Raw genomic sequence first — 23,654 nt, forward strand, 5'->3', positions numbered from 1 at the left:
TGCTTGTTTCCATCTGCTCACTGACAATTCTGCGTGTGGACTTTTTTATTCAGGAATAAAGACAGGAGGGCTTAACCTTTCTACAAGAAGAATGCTGCACGCCATATCACAGATTACGGGCCATAATAGACACCTGTGTAAATCCCCACAGAGGATTATGGTTAGGATTTTCAAACTGGTGAAGGCTGCAGAGGTCAAAAAGACCAAGTTTCTAAGAAGGAGCCAATAAAATTCTCAAGCCACAAACCACAAAAATGGATTCATATATAGCATCTAATTCATTATTTGGTATGTACTGAAGAAGAAATATATATTCATAGAATCAAGTGGGTTTGAAAGCTAATATCTACTGAAAAACACTGTAGTAAACTCATATTATAATAGGTAAGGCAATTGCTTTTTAAATTTTATTTTCTTAATAAATACTACTGAAAAACCTTTGGTACAATATTTTTGCCTTACAAATAGTCTCAAAATAGACCAGAACACAGACATTTAAATTTTAATAACACAAAGCTGAAGCAGGCTGTCAACAGTTTAAGTAACTTAAGAGAAACAAGGTGAGCAAAATACCACAAAGGTAGGAATGTTCTGCATCCTGATACCTTCACACATTGTGAGAATTAGTTTGAACATTTTCAATCTTGAAAGATCTGATTTGATCTCACAAACTGCTTCATTTTTCTCTCACATGAGAAAGCAAATCCAAGATCTGCTTGACGTCTATCTTCTGAAAACCATCATCTTTAAGAGAGTATTGGAAGACCAAAGCGTCCTCTATTGAAGAGATCACTTAATTGTCACAGGTGGCAGGGGATCTTTCTAATGTGACATCCAAATGTGACTGGGTTTTGGTGAGTCTATTGTGATTTCTCATACTCCTTATTTCTTTCAAATGCCCTCCTTCCAAGTTCATTAGCTGTTTACTGGGTACCACTGCTATTTTTAAAATATTGTAAAAAAACCCCACATTATTAATACAATAAAATGTTTACAATTTAGTAGTGAAGTTTAGACCTAAGCAAGCAACAAAATCACATGTTTCTCAGGTTGGCTCCTCCTGCCTTTAGAGAGAGCATCGGGCGTCCTTGAAGGTAAACAGTGTCACTTATGACCTTGTACAACCTCCTGGAGTTTCACTCCTTGGTACATAAATAGACATATTTTTGTATTAAAAACAGACATTTAATGGAGTAAGATGCAAAAATAAATTTGCAAGTGTTTTTAGGAAAGAAAACAGAGACCTTTCATGCTTGTAACAGACTTGGAGGTAGGTGTCAAAGACCACGGAACAAGAGTATGAAGGAGGAGGAGTCTAGGGGCTCAGCTGGGTGATAATTTATTCACTCCAACATCCTTCCTGCATATCTAAACCACTCTGTAGTGGTTGCAGCAACACAAGCTTTACCAAGACTGAGAACTGTGGCTTAAACCATCTCATCAAATTCCAACCTGAGAATATTTGCTGCTCTCGGGGCCGCAAAGAGTCGAACATGACTGAGCGACTGAACACCACCACCACCACCACCACCAATGGTAACCGAGGTAGTAGTCTTCATATACTAAAATCTCCATGTTTTTTTAAAAAGTGAATTTGTAACTCTCCTTCCACCAGGTCATAATATATACTATGCACACAATACTATATAAATTTTAAGTTGTATAAGAAATACATTAAGTCCAGTTCCACTCATCAGGAATTTGGTTTCAATATATTGGGTGAACCAGGAACATGATTTAACAAATTTGCTAGATGATTTTGATGCAGATCCCCTCTGGATCACACTTTGATAATGCTGGTGTATTGTTTAAGAACCAACGTCCTAGGTTAGAGCTGCCTAGGTTTGATTCCAGCTCTACCATTTAGTTGTTACATAATTTTGAACAAGCTACTTGCCTTTTTGAGCCCTGAATTCTTCTTTAAATTCATATAATAATACATATTCTATGATGTTAATTTGAAATAAAATTACATAAGTGTTTAGCATCTCCTTGACATGCAATGAGTGCTCAATAATTATTAATAGTAGCTAGCATTAACCATGCTCCTCCCTCTATATTCCTTGACTCTGAGAATGACACAAAATTTTCCATTTCTCAAGCAGGAAACCTGGGAACCATTTTATATTTTTCTCTTTTTCTTCAGTTTGTTCACCAGCCAAGTTCTCCAGATGCAACTCATCACCACAGCATTATTCATACTGCCAATGCTGTCCTTAGGTTTCTTTTTTTCTTTAATATTTTAAAATTTAAAAAATATTCTTCTTCTGAATTACTGCAATAGATTTTTATAATTATATCCTCATTTCTTTGTCATGTATTTTATTTATTCATTTATTTATTTTGGTTTTTGGCTATGGTGGGTCTTCATTGCTGCATGCAGGCTTTCTCTAATTAGTGGCAAGCAGGGACTACTCTTCATTGCAGGGCGCCAGCTGCTCACTGCAGTGGCTTCTCTCGTTTTGAAGCACAGGCTCCAGGCATTCAGGCTTCAGTAGCTGCAGCCTGTGGGCTCTAGAGCACTGGATCAGTAGTTACGGTGCACAGGCTTAGTTGTCCTGTGGCATGTGCAATCTTCCCAGATAGGGATTGAACTGGTGTCCCTTGCATTACAAGGTAGATTCTTAGCCACTGGACCACCAGGGAAGCCCAGAGTTACTGTAATAGATTCTTAAATGTTCTCGCTCCATGGTATGGTTATGTAGTTCTCTTATAAGCTATTCTCTACCTAGCTGCTACAGTAATCTTTCTAAAATCCAAAACTAACCGTATCACACCTCCTCTTAAAGCTCTTTAATGGACTTCCCATTACCTTCAGGAGTACAATTCAAATTCCCAGCATTTAAGATCCTTCAAGATCTGGCCTCTGTAATTTTTATTTCATAACTCACTCAAGTTCATACCTCATAAGTTGAATGTAGCAACCTATGAGTATATGTGTATACACAGTGGACCATATGCATTATTATATAACTCATCATATTAAATTCTGGTTGTTTATTTTTATGTCTCCTCCACTAGAGTTCTATGAGAACTGGTACATAATAAGGATGCAACAAAAATTTATGGATCAAAAGAACACAAGGAAAGCAGAAAAACAGGAAGTCAGAGAGGAAACAGAATAAATTAAGTAGATTTAAAGTTTGGAATAAGATGGGAAGGATTTGCTCATAGGTTGGTGATTTGGGATCAAACAGATAACCAAGCTTTAAGAATGTCCCAGCTCCCTAAGTTGTAGATAGAATTTGTTTGGTGTAATTCGCTGTATCAAAAAAGAATAAAGTCAAACAAAAAACAGAGTCCAACTCCAAGTGCATTATGCCTGTGTGTGATTGATACAGTTACTGGGACTTCTGGTGAGGTTGGAGGACAAAGACAAACGGCATGAGCTGCAATTATGTCCCAGTCCTTTCCTGGTGTTCATTTGATCTTCATTTTTCTCCATCAGTCACAGTCGTATTTCTCCTAGTGAGTTTACAGCCAAAGATCTCTTTTCCTCACCTCATCTTTCCTTACTTATCCAACCGACAGCATTCTTCTAAGTATACAGGAGTAGCTAAATACCAAGAGTTGTATTTATTTTTGGACAATTATGGAGAACAAAATAAAACTGAAGGAAGAAGCTGCAAAAGAGATGGTTGTAATTTTAAAATACCCAGGCACAGAAGTACCTCAGTAGTGCAAATCCTTGAAAAAATATAAGATGTGCAAATGTGGAAACTGTTGTCCAACTTTCTTGTTGTTCAATAACAAAGCACATATATTTTGCTGGAAAAGAAGGAAGTGGTCTTTATTTAATTTGCTACTGCTTAAATGGCTCTCCTAATTACCGAAATCCTTTCAAACTTCACTTCCAAATCAATAGTTCTTATTATGAAACCAGAAAGGCTCTGGAACTGACCTAAAGTTAGGTGAGTCTATTTCCAATGACATCTAGAACAGGAACTGAGATGTCCTTAGAAACTGTGGAATGTCATGATAACTACAGCACAGCACATTCAATAATGAAAGGGGGAATGGACTGGAGGTTGAGAGGCACAAGGATCTGCAATGAAGTGAATAGAAAGGTATGCAAGATTCGACAGAAATTAGATTGACTGAAAGTGGAGAAAAAAAGAAAAAGACAGAATCATTGGTGACACCAAGGTTTAATGCCTGGTAAAAAGTGAAAATGTTGGTAATAAGGTATCTATCTACAACTAGTAAAAGATTTGCCCTCTATCACTGTCTATCCCAGCAGAGTTCCATTTGCAAAATGTTAGTTTGATAGCCAATGTAACTGAAAACTTTTTAAAATGTCATAAAGATTTTTAATTCATAATGTTCAACAAAATATTTTAAAGTTCTCCATCATCAGTTGCTACGTCATGTCCAACTCTTCGTGACCCCATGAACTGCAGCATACCAGGCTTTCCTCTCCTTCACTATCTCCTGGAATTTGTTCAAACTCATGTCCATTGAGTCGTTGATGCCATCCAACCATCTCATCTTCTGTTGCCTTCTTCTTTTGCCTTCAATCATTGCCAGCTTCAGGGCCTTTTCCAGTGAGTTGACTCTTCACATCAGGTGGCCAAAGTACTGGAGCTTCAGCTTCAGCCTCAGTCCTTCTAGTGAATATTCAGGGTTGATTTCCTTTAGGATTGAATGGTTTGATCTCCTTGCTGTCCAGGGGATCTCAAGAGTCTTCTCCATACCACAGTTCAAAACCATCAAATTTTTCTCATTCAGCCTTCCAACTCTCACATCCATACTGTCTGCCTGCTGCTGCTGCTGCTAAGTCACTTCAGTCGTGTCCGACTCTATGCAACCCCATAGACGGCAGCCCACCAGGCTCCCCCGTCCCTGGGATTCTTCAGGCAAGAACACTGGAGTGGGTTGCCATTTCCTTCTCTGATGCATGAAAGTGAAAAGTGAAAGTGAAGTCGCTCAGTCGTGTCCGACTCTTCGCGACCCCATGGACTGCAGCCTACCAGGCTCCTCCGTCCATGGGATTTGCCAGGCAAGAGTACTGGAGTGGGGTGCCATCGCCTTCTCCAACACTGTCTGCCTACTTCATTACAAATCCAGCTAGTCTGTTTTCCTCAAATTTCCTTCTTACACATTATTCTAGTTTGGAAAATAAAGACCCAAGAGTCCAGAAGGCAAAACAGAGCCCTCAGGAGCCAGTGCAAGGAGTTGTAAATACTCTTAAGGAGCTAAGTGGAACCAACCATATTTTCAACAAGAGACTACTAGAGCTGGAAACTGCAACCCAAGGAATGAACAAGTTATGTTACCCTTCCCAAAGCAGTCACAAGGAAATGGGAAAAAATCAAGTGGAAGAGTGAATAGGACTAAGCGTTGGAAGGTAAACAGAAACTAGTAAAAATAGGAACAGGTTAGGAGTAATGTAAAGATAAGCCATGTGCGCTGCAAACTAGTGATGCATGGGGGTATCAGTGGTGGACGAAGATGAAATCATTATTTTCAAGCCTGGATCATTGGAACAAGTAGTTATTTTATCAAGAAGTAGCAGCTTCTCCTGTAATGAAAAAAAGCACAGAACTGTGTTTCTCAGAATTCACATCCCACCCCTCTGTGAATTCTTTATGCCTCTGTTTTCTGGTCTATATAATAGGAATAACAGTACATTTTCATAGCATTTTTGTGAGGATTAAATGAGCAGAAGAGCTTAGCATGGTGTCTGGCACATAGTGGAACCTCAATAAATGTCCAGGATACTATAATCATCATGACTGGCATTATTATCATTGCTGTTTCTAACTATGACCTTTCCAACTTGTTTTCTCTTAAAAGCTTCCTCTTCAATTATTGCCACCGAATAGTTTAGTAGTCAGTTCTTCAAAGTAGGCTAATAAAATGGAGGGGCGAAGTTAATCTCTTCATAGAATACATAGAATAAATCAATCTCTTGATAATCCAAATGCAAAAATGCCATTCCTATTATTTATGTTGTAACTATACAAGGTCCCAGGGTGCTGTTTGTGGACTAATATAAAAACACTGGGCTTCCCCAGTGTCTCACAGTAAAGAATCTGCCTGCAGTGCAGGATATGCAGGTTCGGGTTCGACCCCTGGGTCAGGAAGATCCTCTGGAGGAGGGCACAGCAGGCCACTTTCTCCATTCTTGCTTGGAGAATACCATGGACAGAGGAGCCTGGTGGGCTTCAGTCCATAGGGTCCCAAAGAGTCAGATGTGACTGAAGTGATTGAGCACATAAAAACATCCACAGATGACTCTTAGAAAATACCCTATCTATCACTCAGAATCAAATCTGTTATAGTAGCTATGCCCAATCTGGGCTTTCTAGGTGGTGCAGTGGTAAAGAATCTGCCTGACAATGCCAACATGAGTTCGATCCCTTGGTGAGAAATATCCCCTGGACCAGGAAATGATAACCCACTCCAGTATTCTTGCCTAGAAAAATTCCACGGACAGAGGAGCCTGGAAGGCTACAGTCCATGGAGTCGCAAAGAATCAGATAGGACTGAGCAACTGAGCACACACACCTGGCCAATCTAGGGGGAAAAAACATAATCCTCCTACCCTGCCAGTCAACTCAGAATTCAGAGTAATTAAAACCCAGATGGGAAGAGATATACCTGAGACCAAATTCATACTCTTGAATTTATGAGCAAAATCAACTTGGAGAAATTATTTAACTTTTCTGGGCCTCTGTTTGCTCAAGTATAGAACCAAGACTACACCTCACTCCCAGGTAAAAACTAAAGTAGCTAATACCTTAGAAAAAGAAAACCCACACATAACACAGAAACTGAAATATAGTTAACAACATAGATCCATTTTCTTCAATTTCCATTCTCTTTTCCTTTTAACAGTTCACACCTAGGTTTCCCAATACAGTAGCCACAAGGCTCACGTGTTTATTAAGGACTTGAAATGTAGCTAGTCTGAAATGAATGTGATGTAAGTATAAATCACACACTGGATTTCAAAGGCTTAGTACAAAACAATGAAAGTATCTCATTAATAACTTTATATTGATACATGTTAAAATGGTAATATTTTGGATATTCTAGGGAGATAGAACACATTGAAATTAGTTTAACCTGTTTGTTCCCCCCTTGTTATGTTTTCAATTGAATATGAACACCTTATATTTCTCTTGGACAATACTAGTTTAAACAATCAGCCAGATGTGATTAAGGTAACAACTCTCTGACAGGTGAATATTCATAATGGTCCTTCTACTTCTTGTAATTTAGATTGAAATGACCTTTGCCATCAATGGAAATAGGCACTTGACGTCCTGGATGTGTTTGCTTTGGGCAACATGAGTACAGATGGAATGAAAAACAGTCTGACCAGCTGGTGAAAGCAGACTAAGATGAGAGATAGAATAATAGGGAATCTTTGATGAATTGTCTGAGATTTGTGTTTTTCATGGTTGGGAAAGTCAAACAGACAGCAGCCACAAGGACCAAAAGGTTCCTTAAAAATTACATGAAAAGAATATGAACGGGATGGTCAAAAATCAGACTGCAACAAGGACGCACTTAAGTTCCTTCAGAAAGGTAAGTGGAAACTCCTCAACCCCAGTATTAATGTCATTCCAGAATTTAGGGGTGGGGGATGAGTTACTCTTTGTGCAGGAACCTCTTCTGGACCAATCATGTAGGAATTAATCAACTCCCCTAAAAAAAGGATGACCTCATGTATTGGTCATAAATGTGAACACATCATTTACTTACAACTGATTTCATTGGCAGCTTACAACCCACATTTGAGTTTATATATATATATATATATATATATATATATATATATAATTAGGGCACTCTGGATATCTCAATATATGTTCAGGAAGAGACATACAAATTTAATATGACCTTCAAGAAAATGCAATTCCTATCCTTGATAAAAAAAATTATTTTAAAAGGCCAGAGGTTAAAAAAAAAAGAGTATATGATTAATAGTGCCACATATTTGAGAGAAGATAAGGAATAAGAAAAATCGTCTGATTTGTCTTGAAAGTGGTTGTCAATGACCTTGAAAATACTTTTTATAATAGAGAGTTGAGGCAGAAACTATCATACTAGAGAATGATGGAATGATTTCTAAAAATTAGGGGAGGGGAGGAAGCAGGGGCTCAAAACACACGTTGGAGAGGTCTAAAATGAAAGCAAGGAAAATGGTGTAACAGTTTAGGGGAAAAGGATCAGGCAGTGCACTTTTAAGTCTGATCAGTTTTGATGACAAAGTGCAAATAAATGTAGTAGGAAAGGAGAAGATAAACATACTCATGAAAAAAGGTTAAGTATGGACTAAGTTGCTAAGTATCTACATTATAATTTTGCAAACACAGGATGTATTCCCAGTGCAAAAAACTCTCTTATGTATTGGCTAAATCTTTTTAGTTAGTAGCCAGGATGTTCTATGACTAAGATTATTGAATAAATGCCTCCTTTGTTCCTCACCTTCTAATTTCATTCATCTGCTGTGGTTAACTTTCCCTTACAGAAACCAATAAAAGGATTGATTTTAGGCAATTTCAGATCTTCCTCGATATTAGTTCAGGACCATATCAGTGGAAAATCTACTTGTCTTGAATGGATTGCACTGGTCTACTCAAGTGATTTCAGAACTGAGAAGTCAGAAGATATTGAATTTTAAATATTAGATTATTTTATATTGGACTTTGGATCTAATTTTAGATATTAAAGTGTAAAATCACATTGTCCTTATTGCTAGCCTTCTTTTTTATCTTGCTGCAGGATCAGTATTGTTTTAGTACAGTATTTGATGGCTCATGAGCCTACAGGGTGAGGGAAAATATTTATATTATTTATTGAATGGTGGACAGGCCAAGATTTAAAATAAATTTTGCCAAACTTTAAATGCAGTAATGTATTAACATCTGGTGGCCAAGTCATATGTTGCTATTGTATCAATAGTAAAAGAAATATCAAACAAAACAAAACAAACACCAGGCTAACATGAAAAAGCGATGAATATGTTTGTATTTGTGGTGTTGCCTTCAAAAGGAAGCTTTCAACCAAGAGAGACTGCCTCTGCATAGTCTGATATGTTGACACCATACAAAAAGTAGTAAACAAAAGCAAACGAACAGGACAGTTATTTTGACATATGGTAAGAATCATCAGTGGGTGTCCTCAGTGGCTCAGCAGTAAAAGAATCTGCTTGCAGTGCATAAGATGCAGGTTCAATCCCTGGAAAGTGAAGGTCCCCTGGAGAAGGAAATGACAACCTACCCCAGTATTCTTGCCTGGGAAATCCTACGGACAGAGAAACCTGGCGGGTACAGCCCATGGGGTCGCAAAAAGTTGGATATGCCTTAGGCACTAGACAACATCACCACCAAGAATAATCAGTACTGAGCAATACTTCAGAGTATACTAAAACCAGAAACAATGTGCAGTTTTGGGCCCTCAAATGAAACACAGATGTTTGATCTTTATTGAATTACATAAAAGGCCCAACTTTCTTTTGAAAAATGCCTAATGCTACAGAAAAATACCTAATGTTGTTTTGTTTAAAACAATAATAATGACAAAAGTTAACATTTATTGTGAATTTATTATATGCTAGGGCTGTTCTAAGTACTCTATTCTCAATGTTTTACATGAATTAAATCTTTTGATTCTTGAGATAAAACAAACCAATCCTGTGGGGGAATAAACTGTTATTTTATTATTATTATTCTAATCTTGTAGATAAGGAAACTAGGACTAAAGTGAACTTCCAAGATTGTAGTGGCAGCTAGTGGTGGCAGAAAGTGGACGGAGCCAACTCTAAGCTTTTTTTTTTTTTACAATCAAAATATTGGTACACTACTGTAGCTCCAGAGCAGAACCAAACTGATACTTTACTTGTTTCAGTGCCTGATAAGCATATTCTTTGTATAGTAAGAGTTTAACGTTCTTGAAAGGATCAGATGCCAAGCAGGTTAGCAATCACTGGCTTATCATCAATGGAATATAGTGGGAACTAGGTTCTAGGAATAAAAAGTTATCAGAATAAGTGTTCCTATACCTGATCAAGACAAAGCAGGAAGAGTAAATTTGTGGCAAGTGCCAACTTGTGGAGTAGATCTATTGTAAATCCCTTTTACCTGAGACCAGGATTCATCCTAGAAAATGGAGTGAAGCTAGGCGGACAAGTCTTATCTAAAGCCAAGATAAAACTATTGCCTGGATAAGAAAAGAGCTGAGGCTACGACTCAAACAAGGCTTATTTTAAAAGATACAAGGTTCTGGGTGCAAAGGGGAGGACATGGTCTTAGGAAAGAAAAGAGTCAGTGAACTGAAAGACTCAGAATTCAGAGATTGAGAACTGGTGTCCAGGATCTTTGGGAGATTATATGGAAACTCTATGGAAAGAAAATGGCAAACAGAAAGCAAAGATGATCTCTAGGAAACAGGTAGAACAGAATTTCCCAAAAGGATCTTACAGGAATATTAGCCTTATTGACAGTCTCCCTCATTAAAACTCACAGGGGGAGTTTGTATTAAGGATGAGAAGTCACATGGCAAGGACACCTATCTGATTTAATCCAGCATTTTCCAAACTTACTTGACAAATAAATCTTTTGTTATTAAAATGATTTTGAGCTGCTGTTGCATAGAGTAGATTTTGGAACACCGTGGTGGATACAATTAAGAAGCAGATACAAAGTAACCCATTACAGGAGTTGAAAAAAATACTGGAACATCTATTTCCACATGTTACCTCATGCCTTAAATTTTATTTTGATATGTTTCATAATGCTTAAAACATATTAGTGCAAAATAAGAACTTATTCTTATACAAAAGAATATACATAAAATAAAAGTATATACTCCCTATTTACTGATGAAGTACACATCTGATGAGTCTGGAGACAACCAGGAGAGGAAGGAGACCACTTGGGGTGGACACTCTCGACCAAAATGAAGCTCTAATCCATGAGAATGGAGAGGCTGCCCCTCATTCCTCCTCTACTTTTGTTCCTTCTGCTGTTTGTCCAGGATGGACTCTAGCCATTAGTGATAAGTACTACTGTCAAAGTCAATAATGGTATACGAAAACTTTCATAGATAGTAAGAGTTCTTGCTCTCTCAGAGTAAATCTGAAAATAAATCTAAACATTATATGATATTTTTTATTGATATTTCATGCTAAAATAAATGAATACACCAATAATTAATTCAGAGTATTAACAGAAGATGAAAGTAGAATTTGTACTCAGTCATGTCCGACTCCTTGCCACCCCATGGACTGGAATCCACCAGGTTCCTTTGTCCATAGGATTGTTCAGACAATAATACTGGAGTGGGGTGGCATTTCCTTCTCCAGGGAATCTTCCTGACCCTGGGACTGAACCCGTGTTTCCTGTGTCTCCTGCACTGGCATGCAGATTCTTTACCACTAAGCCAAAGAAGAATGGGAAGCCTGAAAGTCGAATGTAAGATTTGTTAATTTTTAAGACTCAGGTAAAACTCCCAAATTTAAAAAGAAGAAATGGAGTACTTTCTTGATCTAGATCTCTTTTAATAGGACTGAATATCACAAAACAGATCTATCTGCTGTTCCTAACTTAAAAAAAAATTTTTTTTGAGTTGTCTGCAATTCACAGTTTATTATATTCAAGTAAACAGCTCTCTGAATTGCTTAACAATCACATAGATTCAAGGTCACAGACTCAAAGCCCCTAGAAGCCAGGAAGGCACAGGCAAACCGTGAAGTATACAGTGTGTAAGGAAATGTGTGTGAGTCTGGGGGCCTGGGGAACTCAGTTCAGTTCAGTTCAGTCGCTCAGTCGTGTCCAACTCTTTGCGACCCCATGAATCGCAGCACGCCAGGCCTCCCTGTCCATCACCAACTCCCGGAGTTCACCCAGACTCACGTCCATTGAGTCAGTGATGCCATCCAGCCATCTCATCCTCTGTCGTCCCCTTCTCCTCCTGCCCCCAATCCCTCCCAGCATCAGACAGAGTCTTTTCCAATGAGTCAACTCTTCGCATGAGGTGGCCAAATTACTGGAGTTTCAGCTTCAGCATCATTCCTTCCAAAGAAATCCCAGGGCTGATCTCCTTCAGAATGGACTGGTTGGATCTCCTTGCAGTCCAAGGGACTCTCAAGAGTCTTCTCCAACACCACAGTTCAAAAGCATCAATTCTTCAGCGCTCAGCCTTCTTCACAGTCCAACTCTCACATCCATACATGACCACAGGAAAAACCATAGCCTTGACTAGACAAACCTTTGTTGGCAAAGTAATGTCTGCTTTTGAATATGCTATCTAGGTTGGTCATAACTTTCCTTCCAAGGAGTAAGCGTCTTTTAATTTCAAGGCTGCAGTCACCATCTGCAGTGATTTTGGAGACCAGAAAAATAAAGTCTTGACACTGTTTCCACTGTTTCCCCATCTATTTCCCATGAGGTGATGGGACCGGATGCCATGATCTTCGTTTTCTAAATGTTGAGTTTTAAGCCAACTTTTTCACTCTCCACTTTCATTTTCATCAAGAGGCTTTTGAGTTCCTCTTCACTTTCTGCCATAAGGGTGGTGTCATCTGCATATCTGAGGTTACTGATATTTCTCCTGGCAATCTTGATTCCAGCTTGTGTTTCTTCCAGTCCAGCGTTTCTCATGATGTACTCTGCATATAAGTTAAATAAACAGGGTGACAATATACAGCCTTGATGTACTCCTCTTCCTATTTGGAACCAGTCTGTTGTTCCATGTCCAGTTCTAACTGTTGCTTCCTGACCTGCATACAGATTTCTCAAGAGGCAGGTCAGGTGGTCTGCTATTTCCATCTCTTTCAGAATTTCCCACAGTTTATTGTGATCCACACAATCAAAGGCTTTGGCATAGTCAATAAAGCAGAAATAGATGTTTTTCTGGAACTCTCTTGCTTTTTCCATGATCCAGCAGATGTTGGCAATTTGATCTCTGGTTCCTCTGCCTTTTCTAAAACCAGCTTGCACATCAGGAAGCTCACGGTTCACATATTGCTGAAGCCTGGCTTGGAGAATTTTGAGCATTACTTTACTAGCGTGTGAGATGAGTGCAATTGTGCGGTAGTTTGAGCATTCTTTGGCATTGCCTTTCTTTGGGATTGGAATGAAAACTGACCTTTTCCAGTCCTGTGGCCACTGCTGAGTTTTCCAGATGTGCTGGCATATTGAGTGTAGCACTTTCACAGCATCATCTTTCAGGATTTGAAATAGCTCAATTGGAATTCCATCACCTCCCCTAGCTATGTTCGTAGTGATGCTTTCTAAGGTCCACTTGACTTCACATTCCAGGATGTCTGGCTCTAGGTCAGTGATCACACCATTGTGATTATCTGGGTCATGAAGATCTTTTTTGTACAGTTCTTCTGTGTATTCTTGCCATCTCTTCTTAATATCTTCTGGTTTTGTTAGGTCCATACCATTTCTGTCCTTTATCGAGCCCATCTTCACATGAAATGTTCCCTTGGTATCTCTAATTTTCTTGAAGAGATCTCTAGTCTTTCCCATTTTGTTGTTTTCCTCTATTTATTTGCATTGATCACTGAAGAAGGCTTTCTTATCTCTTCTTGCTATTCTTTGGAACTCTGGGGAACTCAGGCACTGGATAAGGGAAGCAATCACAGGTCAGTTCCAGCTGACTCTCTCCATGTAGGAATTTGGATCCAGTTCAGCCACATTCTCTAATTTTTCAAGAGAAACTATAAAAAACTCAGATTGCAGGTGATGTCTCAGTATTTAAAGTTGACATAATTTTAAGAGAAAACAATGTGCATGATCAACCAACCACATCTACAGGCAAAATTCAAATGTAAACTGCCATCGTGCCTCTGGTGTGTCAATAAAGCTTCTTTTTGGCCATTAGTAATTGTACTTAATTATCTTTGGAAAATCAAAGACTGTGGGCTTTGGCAGTAGATAGGTCTTCTTTTGCCACATAATAGCTCTGGAACTTAGCATAAATTACCTATCCTCTCCAAGACTTCATTTCCTCAGCTGTTCAGTTCAGTTCATTTCAGTCCAACTCTTTGTGACCCCATGAACCACAGCACGCCAGGCCTCTCTGTCCATCACCAACTCCCGAAGTCCACCCAAACTCATGTCCATTGAGTCAGTGATGCCATCCAACCATCTCATCCTCTGTCAGATGAAAATGATAACCTGAAGCAGTGTTGTGATGATTAAATAACATAAATGGCCTGCATGTGTGTGCGCATGCTAGGTCGCTTCTGTCATGTCCAACTCTTTGGGCCCCATGGACTATAGCCCTCCAGGTTCCTCTGTCCATGGGGATTCTCCAGGCAAGACTACTGGAGTGAGTTGCCATTTCCTTCTCCAGAGGATCTTTCTGATCCAGGGATTCAATCTGGGCCTCCTGCATTGCAGGGGGATTCTTTACGGCCTGAGCCACTAGGGAAGCCCATAAATGGCCTGACTTGCTTCAAAACCTTCTGCATTCCTTTCCTTCCATTTGCTGCCCGTGGGGGCAATAATGAGAACTCTGTGTGTGTGTGTGTGTTTGTGTGTGTGTATGCATGCACACGTGCGCACGTATATAGGGTTTCAAGGTCTGAATATTCACAGTGTGATTTTTTGTGAAGGTCATAAAAGACAGAACACAGAACAAAATCAGACTATATTCTATCACTAATTGATTATTGTCAAGCTATTTAGGCCTCTGGGCCTCAATTCCTTATCTTTACCTATGTAAAGTGAGCACCAAATGTTTCTCCTCTTAAAGTCATTGTGAGGCAGTGATACAGTGGTTTTGGGCTTGGCCATTGGACTCAGACTACCTGGATCTGAATCCACTTACTAGCTGTGAGATATTGGACACCTTGATTAATTTAACTTCCCATGTTTCAGTTTCTTCCTCTGTAAAGTGAGGATACTAAGATTACCTTCCTTTTAAGAAATAAAAGGCATGCAAAGCTGTTAAACAGTTCCCAGAAGATATCAAGTGCTTCATAAATAATAGTTTCTATTACATCATGGGGTCTAATACACCATTGATTATAAGCAGTACCATTGTGTGTACTATAAAAGGAAGAAAAAAATAACTTCAAATTAAATTTCAACATCATGTTTTCTTATTAGAATTTTTACTTAATAAAAAGGGTCTCCAGACCTAGGTACACATTTGCATCACACACTACTTTTGTGCCTATATAAAAAGAAAAACATAAATTTAATTGGATAGCTTGACTGTGTTGAATCACTTGGAAACTCTGAGTTCTCCATATCAGTGCTTTTCTACCTAAAATCATCTGAGCAATCAGGGAGCATTGGGAATGCATTATCTCTTTCTCTTTTCTTCGTGCTCCTCTACTTCCTCCAATTTTAAGACTTTAAAATTTTCCAAGATGCATATTAGTAGAGAGAATAGTATAATGAATCTCCTTGGACCCACAGTTCAAGGCAACACTCAATAAAGAGCTATGCTTTTACCATCTGAAGGGTTTATCTCCTAAGCTGCTAATAGTTATCTTGCAAGGCTTGATGCTTACCTTTTCTTGCTATTACTAGAATATGTCAATAGAACGTTTTCAGGCAAGAACTGGGACTCATATTCTTTCTTCCTATTGCCATGAAACAGTTTGTTTCTTCAAACTTACCTTGTTTCTTGAAACTGCTCTTGTTCAGTCGTGTCAACAGGAATCCCAGGCAGGTTTGTGCATGAGAAGGCAATGACAACTATGTCACAACTGCTGCCTATCAAGGAGCAATTAAGGACACCACTGACTGGAAGATGCATCCTGACTTTGTCAAGGTTAAAATAAGGGTGTCTTCCTATATGAAATTCTCATGATTTCCCCCCAGGAATACTAGAGGTGCTCCATTATCTTCAGGCCTAAGGAAATGCAGATGAGAGTGATGAAGAAAGATAACGTTAACTCCCATTGAAGGAACTTAGCTTTTCTGTTCTGAAACTTATGAAATGCATCATCATAATCTTTTATAATTTAAAAATTAAAACAAGAAATTGCTTCCGTCATTACCTTGATTACTAGGCTACTTGGGACATGATAAATTCTTTCAACTGGTATTTTGGGGTCTTTTTCATCCCAGAATTCTAAAATATATGTTATTACATCTTTAATGATTAATTTTGATCCATTTGTTAGTCTATAGGTTTTATCTTCATGACTGACCTCTATGCCCATTATACTTGGTCTCATTTTTTAAACTCATGATTTCATTTTCTCAGTATTCTGGATACGGCTGATTTGATTATTTGCAATGTCAAGTCTGCTTTTTACTACTTTCAAATAAGATTTTTATTTCAGTTATTGTCATTTTCATTATGTAGCATGCTCTTCTTACCCAGGCCTGCTTTTTCTCAATAAAGACAATGTCCTCTTTTATTTCATTAGGCATAAAAAGTGGGTAATTTCTAAAACCATGTCCTCTATTTCATGAAATAGATCAAGTTTATTTCTGAGCCCTTATAATTTGGCTCTGTGTGGTAGACTCGCTGCTATTGCTATTCACCTTTAAGATTGATGTGTTGATATTTTCATCCTTGAAGTTAAGGGTTTGCTTGGACATCTTAAGCAGCAGCAATTATTGTCTTGGGGAGGGATAGATATTAGAGAAATGATCCTGCCATCTTAAATATCAACCAGTGGTTCTCAAATTTCAGGCACCTAGGAATCACCTGGGGAGCTTTCTAAGAATGCAGATTCGAGGAATCCACCCCCAGTAATCTTGGTTCAGCACAACTAAGGTAGGGTGCCAGGACCCCCCACTTGTTACATGTTTGATACAAGATTTTCAAACACACACTAGAGCAGAATAGTACAGTGACCCACTCTGTACCCATCACCCAACTTCAACAATTATCAGTAGTCTGTTCATCTATGTCCTCTTCTATTACTAGTAACCCCATTTGATCTTTTTTGTTTTCATTTTTTTAATTTTTATAATTTTTGCTAGACTATTTTGCACAGGTGGCACTAGTGGTAAATAACCTGCCTACCAATGCAGGAGACATAACAGATGTGGATTTGATTCCTTGGTCAGGAAGATCCTCTGGAGGAGGGTGTGGCAACCCACTGCCTTTCTTGTCTGGAGAATCCCGTGGACAGAGGAGCCTGGTGGGCTCCAGTCCACACGGAGGCAAAGAGACTGAAGCGACTTGGCATGCACACATGCACAAACACCAGTTCATTTCACTCTTAAATCTGAAGAACGCATCCCTAACTTTTTCTTTAACACATTACTGCGATGACATTATCACATCTAACAAGATTAAGAATAACTTCTTAATATCTCACACTGCATGATCGTATTCAGATATCCCCCGGTGATTCAAAACTGTCTTTTATAACTAGTTTGTTGCATCAGGTTCTTAACAATGAATATACTGCATGTGGTTGTTGTTGGTTGCTTATGCTGGAACAGCTATTCTTAAAACTTGTCTTCTAGGGTCAGGACAAGATGTTAGCATAGGAATCTTTCAAGTGGTGAAATGATTTGGTCCACAACACAAGAAGAGTAGGAAGACAATTGTTGACTTCCAGCACAGAGATGAACATGTGTGCGTGCGTGCTCAGTTATGTCCCACTCTGTGGCCTCATGAAGTGGAGCCTGCCAGGCTCCTCTCTGCAAGGTGTTTTCCAAGCAAGAATATCAGAGTGGGTAGCCACTTCCTCCTCCAGGGGATCTTCCCGACTCAGACTCAACTCGCATCTCCTGTGTCGCCTGCATTGGCAGGCAGAGTCTTTATTACTGTGCCATCCTGGGAAGCCCCAGAGATGGACATAACCAAATCAAATAAAGAAGTGAGTCCGCAAACAAAGTTCAAGGCTAGCTGAGGGACACCTCAGTTCAGAATGAGTCTGTAGCACAAAGGATACTATTTACTCTTCATACTATTAAATGATATATTTAGTGCATGAGATGTACTTAAAGTAGCCTGGCACACAGCAAGCTCTCAATAAATGCTAAGTGGGTAAAGAATTCACCTACAAGGCAGGAAACACAGGAGATGTGAGTTTGATTTCTGGGTCAGAACGATCTCTTGAAGAAGGAAATGGCAACCCACTCCAGTATTCTTGCCTGGAAAATCCTATGGACAGAGGAGCCTGGCAGGCTACTGTCCACAGGGTCACAAAGAGTTGGACACAACTGAGTGACTGAGCATGCACATTGTTATAATTACTCAGTGAGACAGAATGAAGTTTGGAGGCCTGGTCTGTGACTGAAAGCAAAAGAAAAAACTAATTAGCATTTATAAGTCTTCCGCAATTTAATATGGGGTTTAATGGCAGGTGACAGAGGGCAAATGCAAGAGAGAGAGAGAGAGAGAGAGAGAGACGAATGCAGAAGTGGAAGCCTGGACCTACAGTACAAAATGAAGCCGGAAAAGGGAGGACAACACAGTAATGAAGATAATTCTCTGTGGTGTCCACATTTGTCTCATGGGTATTTTAGGCACATCAGAGATCTAACTGAATTCTCATTCCTTTTTGCTGCTGAGGCATCTTTCCTTACTTAGTATTTCATAGGTAATTTAAGTGGGATTAGGAAGACAGGATGCCATAATTAATATACAACATTTATGTTTTCCAGGCACTGTCCTAGGAATGAATGATGTAAAATAGATGAGATGAAATTCATGCCCTCAAGGAACTCATAATCCAGTGGGAGACAGATAAGTAAGATTTCATAAAACAATAAGATTTTATGAAAAACTTATTTTGTGATAAATCTAAAGCAGAAGGGGATGCAGAATGCTATGGAAACAGAAAATAGGGGACGCTTATCTTAGCCTGGGAACAAGTGGAGTTTAGGTAGGGTGACCGTATAATGTATCATGAAATTCTCTTGAGTGTGAAGGGCGGTGCTAATAATAATTACAGGGAGACAACAGCTGGAAACTAAGCCGATCTTTGATAAGCTGAAATGGATGGTCACCTTGATTAGGTCGGAGAAAATCTCCATAAGTCAGATGATATGTTAGTATTACAGGAAGAGAACGTAGTTACCAGGGAAAAGAATGTCTTCTAAGTACAGAGAGAGTGTCTTTAAAGACAGAGACGTTGAGATACCTAAGATTGCTATGGTTCCCCAAAATAGCTTAGAGATGAAGGGCATAAAGTGGTCAATGCTGTGAGAAGAATCTAGAGTTAGGACTAAACTATAAGAGAACTGGTCAGCTAAGCAGATAAGACTGAGTTTTATCTTAAAAGTTATTGGGCATCATTAAGGGGTTCAGGGAAGGATGTGACATGGTCAAATTTGCATGAAAGATAACAGCAGTAAATGAAATTATTAAGGTTCCTTTCTATGACATACACTTTCAAAGGTAATGTGCCCTACAACCTAATGATATGCATATTATTATCCTTATTTTACAGCCCTGTAAAATGAGTTAAATAATTTTCCCACAAGAGATGGATCTGGAACTTAAATAAAAGTGTATTTAACTCAAAAATCTGTGCTATACTCAACTTTGACAGAAGGTTTGAGGGCAGTTTGGTAAGGAACCAGAGTAGTGGGACAGGTTGTCCAGTGAAGTAGCTATTGAGACTGTCATAATTCCAGGAAGGAATTATGACAGGCAATAATTATGGAAGAGGGAGGGGGATGGTTTGGAAGAAATAATCATGCCACGTAAAAAGAAATAACAGAATCGCAGGAATTGGTTTACTGAGTGAGTGGTAGAGACAGTAAGTAGACTTGAAGAGTCTAGATTTCTGGTTTGTGTGTCTGTGTAAATGGCAATATACCATTTACCAAGATGAGTAATTAACGGGATGCTTAGCTTGACCTGGGAACAAGAGAGTCTAGATAGGGTGAAGGAATATTTATGCAAACTCAATGAGTTCTCTTTTCGAACGTTCATATAGGACTACTGGGTAATGCTTGGTAACTGAGTGTGTGGATCTGGTGTTCACCAGTGAATCATGAAAAACTAATAAAATGGAAATTTCAAAACTGTGAGTGATAGGTAATATCACCATGGAGAGGATGAAGTAAAGCAGAAAACAACATAAAGGGAACAAAGGTGGATGAGCCAAAGAGGTATAAAGAAATAAGAAGAATGGGTCAAGAGAAGAGGAAGTTTCTGGAGGGTGAAAATAACTGACAGGGACAAATATTCAGTAAAGTATAGTTAAACAAAGATGTTAACATATCTCCTAAATTAGAAAACTAGTGGCTTAATTTGGAATACTAAACTGGATACTATATCTTGTTGTACTTGTTAAATATTGTACTAGTTGAAACAACTTTGAATCTCGAATCTGTCATCTCTTATATTCACTAGCTTTTTCTGCTTTGTGTTATTTGTATGCCCTGGTGGCTCAGAGGTTAAAGCGTCTGCCTTGAATGCGGAAGACCTGGGTTCTAATCCCTGGGTCAGGAAGATCCCCTGGAGAAGGAAAATGGCAACCCACTCCAGTATTCTTGCCTGGAGAATCCCATGGAGGGAGGAGCCTGGTAGGCTACAGTCCATGGGGTCGCAAAGAGTTGGACATGACTGAGCAACTTCACTTTCACTTTGTATTATATATTATATATATATATATATATATATATATATATATATATTTCTATATGCATTCATTATAATAGCTGTAATTTATTAAATGCTTACTCTATCCCTGGTTCTTTGTAAATATTATTAATTTACAAACAAACCTGCAAGTCCATATTATCATCTTCATTTTAAAGATGAAGAAATAGAGTGTTCCCACAACTATAATTCAAGAAGGGGAACTGAAGCTATGTAGGGCAGATATCAAGGCCTCTTCTCTTCACATTTTTTTCACAAACCTATTGCTCCCTTCAGGTTTCAAAGCATGAGCCAAATGCCACCAGATGCATCTTCATCATGGCACAAGAAAACTAATGACAAACAGTAAGGCTATTTGATATTTCCAATCCAGGGGGAAAGCTGGATTATTTAATCTACCATAGAAGCAAGAGAATTGGTGACTATGAAACAAAGTGAAGTCGGATATTTTCATGATTGATGAACAAAAAAGAATGGATCAAAGGTATAGGTAATGAAGCTTAAAATAATCACATATAAAGGGAACCAGAAGAAAAGAAACAAGGTTGGATGGTCAGGAAAATCAAAGTGACATAACTTGCTCTACTGGGGTCCATTTTAAAAAGGCAAGAACACAAACGATTTTTCCTACATGTTCCAACCAACCCTAATGTTAATTACACAATGGCTTTCTAACATTGAAAACTGAGCACAGTGTAAAATCCACGGGATGATTTTAATTAAAAGTTATTTTCAAAAGCAAACATGAATGGATTTTGCAAAAGGGCAAGTAAAAATCAGTTGGCTGAGTGCTGCAGAGAATTCATTTATTGGGTGTATAAGGTTGAAACTATTTTGGATAAAAAAACTTGAGTCCCATCAGGTCATTTTATATGCTGGAACAACCTGAACTTCAGATGAACTCAGACCCATAACACACTGTTTTAAGGTTATGTTAGAAAACAGTGGATAAATAAATGAAACCAACAAAAACATGAGAAAAATGCTGAACAATTCCAAATGAATACTAAACAACTGGGAACTCTCACTAATCTCCATAACTCTCTTGGAAAAGCAAAACTACCCTGCCCTTTAAACATGAATCTTATTAAACTGATTACTTTTTCAGATCACCTGTTTTGTCTGATCTTTATCAATCACCATATATAGAAGTCAAAGTCTCCTTCCTTTTAAAGATATGTTCTCTTACAGCCTAGCAAAGGTGCTATTACTGACTCACCAATAATATAGGACATGTGTTTGGGAATATTTGTTTAACAGTGCGTGGAGGGGTGGGGAATGGAGAGAAGAGAGGAGATAATGTGCTCTTTTCCATTCATGCCTTGAACTGGCCCAGCCTTGGTTGGACATATGGCAGTGCATGGGCCAGAAGCCTGCAGGCACACAAGCGGCTAACTCTGGAAGTCCCTTAGGGATTCAGTCTGGAACTTTGGCCTCATTAATACCAGGCTCTAGCCTGAGGGTTCTCAAATTCTGGTGTGAGTTAGAGTCTCAGGTGGAGTAGCTATTAAAAATTCCAGTCCTTGGATACCACCTCAGTCCTACTAGATTAAGATCTCTGGAGGTGGGGTTCTGGCATCTCCCGTGTCCTCAGGCTCCACAGCTGATTCAGATACACGTCACAGCTGCAGCACCCTGCTCTGGCCACCAGGCTACGCCTTGTCGGCCAGGACTCGGACATCTTGCTGTGCGGCAGATGGTGCTGGCTCTGCCCTGGTGGCCCAGGTCCTGGATGCTGCTGCTGCTGCCTGTCTGACTTACTCTTTCTTTTCAGAATCCTTTGTCTGTTTTCTACCATTTGAAAACAAAGAAAAACACAAAACCAATGCATTTAAAAATATGAAAAGTAGAAAAACTTGAAATATATATAGAAAAAATCCCTTCTAATTGCACCATTCCAAGATAACCACTATTAACACTATAATGAATTATCTTCATTGTATACTAAGTTACAACCATCCTTTTATGGAACAGTGTGCCCATTAAAAAAATAATACTTTTTATTGAGTGGTATAGGAGATCAGCCCTGGGATTTCTCTGGAAGGAATGATGCTAAAGCTGAAACTCCAGTACTTTGGCCACCTCATGCGAAGAGTTAACTCATTGGAAAAGACCCTGATGCTGGGAAGGATTGGGGGCAGGAGGAGAAGGGGATGACAGAGGATGAGATGGCTGGATGGCATCACTGATTCGATGGATGTGAGTCTGAGTGAACTCCTGGAGTTGATGATGGACAGGGAGGCCTGGCGTGCTGCGATTCATGGGGTTGCAAAGAGTCAGACACGACTGAACGACTGATCTGAACTGATGTGTCTTGTGCTGAGTACTTTATATTCATTATTTTGTTTAATTCTCCCAGCATCCCTATAAATAATGCAGAGGTGTGACTCCATTTTATAGACTAAAAAATTGAAGCTTAGAGAAGTCATAGTAGAGATCATGGCAGAGTGCTGGAGTGAACCCCAGGAACATAGTCTTTTTCTCACTTTGTCATCTGATACACACATACTTCCAAGATAGTGAAACATTTTATAAATAACATTAATAATGGCTGAACATGCTTCTGTTTTATTTTATTATTATTATTTTTTAAATTTTATTTTATTTTTAAACTTTACAAAATTGTATTAGTTTTGCCAAATATCGAAATGAATCCACCACAGGTATACATGTGTTCCCCACCCTGAACCCTCCTCCCTCTTCCCTCCCCATACCATCCCTCTGGGTCGTCCCAGTGCACCAGCCCCAAGCATCCAGTATCGTGCATCGAACCTGGACTGGCAACTTGTTTCACACATGATATTATACATGTTTCAATGCCATTCTCCCAAATCTTCCCACCCTCTCCCTCTCCAACAGAGTCCATAAGACTGTTCTATACATCAGTGTCTCTTTTGCTGTCTCGTACACAGGGTTATTATTACCATCTTTCTAAATTCCATATATATGCGTTAGTATACTGTATTGGTGTTTTTCTTTCTGGCTTACTTCACTCTGTATAATAGGCTCCAGTTTCATCCACCTCATTAGAACTGATTCAAATGTATTCTTTTTAATGACTGAGTAATACTCCATTGTGTATATGTACCATAGCTTTCTTATAATGGCTGAACACGCTTCTATTTTAGGACTCTACTATTTGCTTACTCAGT

General features: G+C 38.9%; 1 protein-coding gene and 1 long non-coding RNA gene across 2 annotated transcripts in view; both read right to left on the reverse strand.

Moving 5' to 3' along the window:
* NTNG1 (netrin G1) overlaps positions 1-23,654 on the reverse strand; it is a 364,680-nt gene that overhangs the window by 174,887 nt on the left and 166,139 nt on the right. The window lies entirely within an intron of this gene.
* LOC129655038 (uncharacterized) overlaps positions 11,202-23,654 on the reverse strand; it is a 100,375-nt gene continuing 87,922 nt past the window's right edge. The window contains exons 2-3 of the long non-coding RNA XR_008715718.1: positions 15,596-15,831; positions 11,202-11,413 (exon numbers count right to left, since the gene is read on the reverse strand). This is a non-coding gene — a long non-coding RNA (uncharacterized LOC129655038). The remainder of the gene's footprint in view (positions 11,414-15,595; positions 15,832-23,654) is intronic.

This window comes from Bubalus kerabau, chromosome 6 (assembly GCF_029407905.1).
Source record: "Bubalus kerabau isolate K-KA32 ecotype Philippines breed swamp buffalo chromosome 6, PCC_UOA_SB_1v2, whole genome shotgun sequence".
NCBI lineage: Eukaryota > Metazoa > Chordata > Mammalia > Artiodactyla > Bovidae > Bubalus > Bubalus kerabau.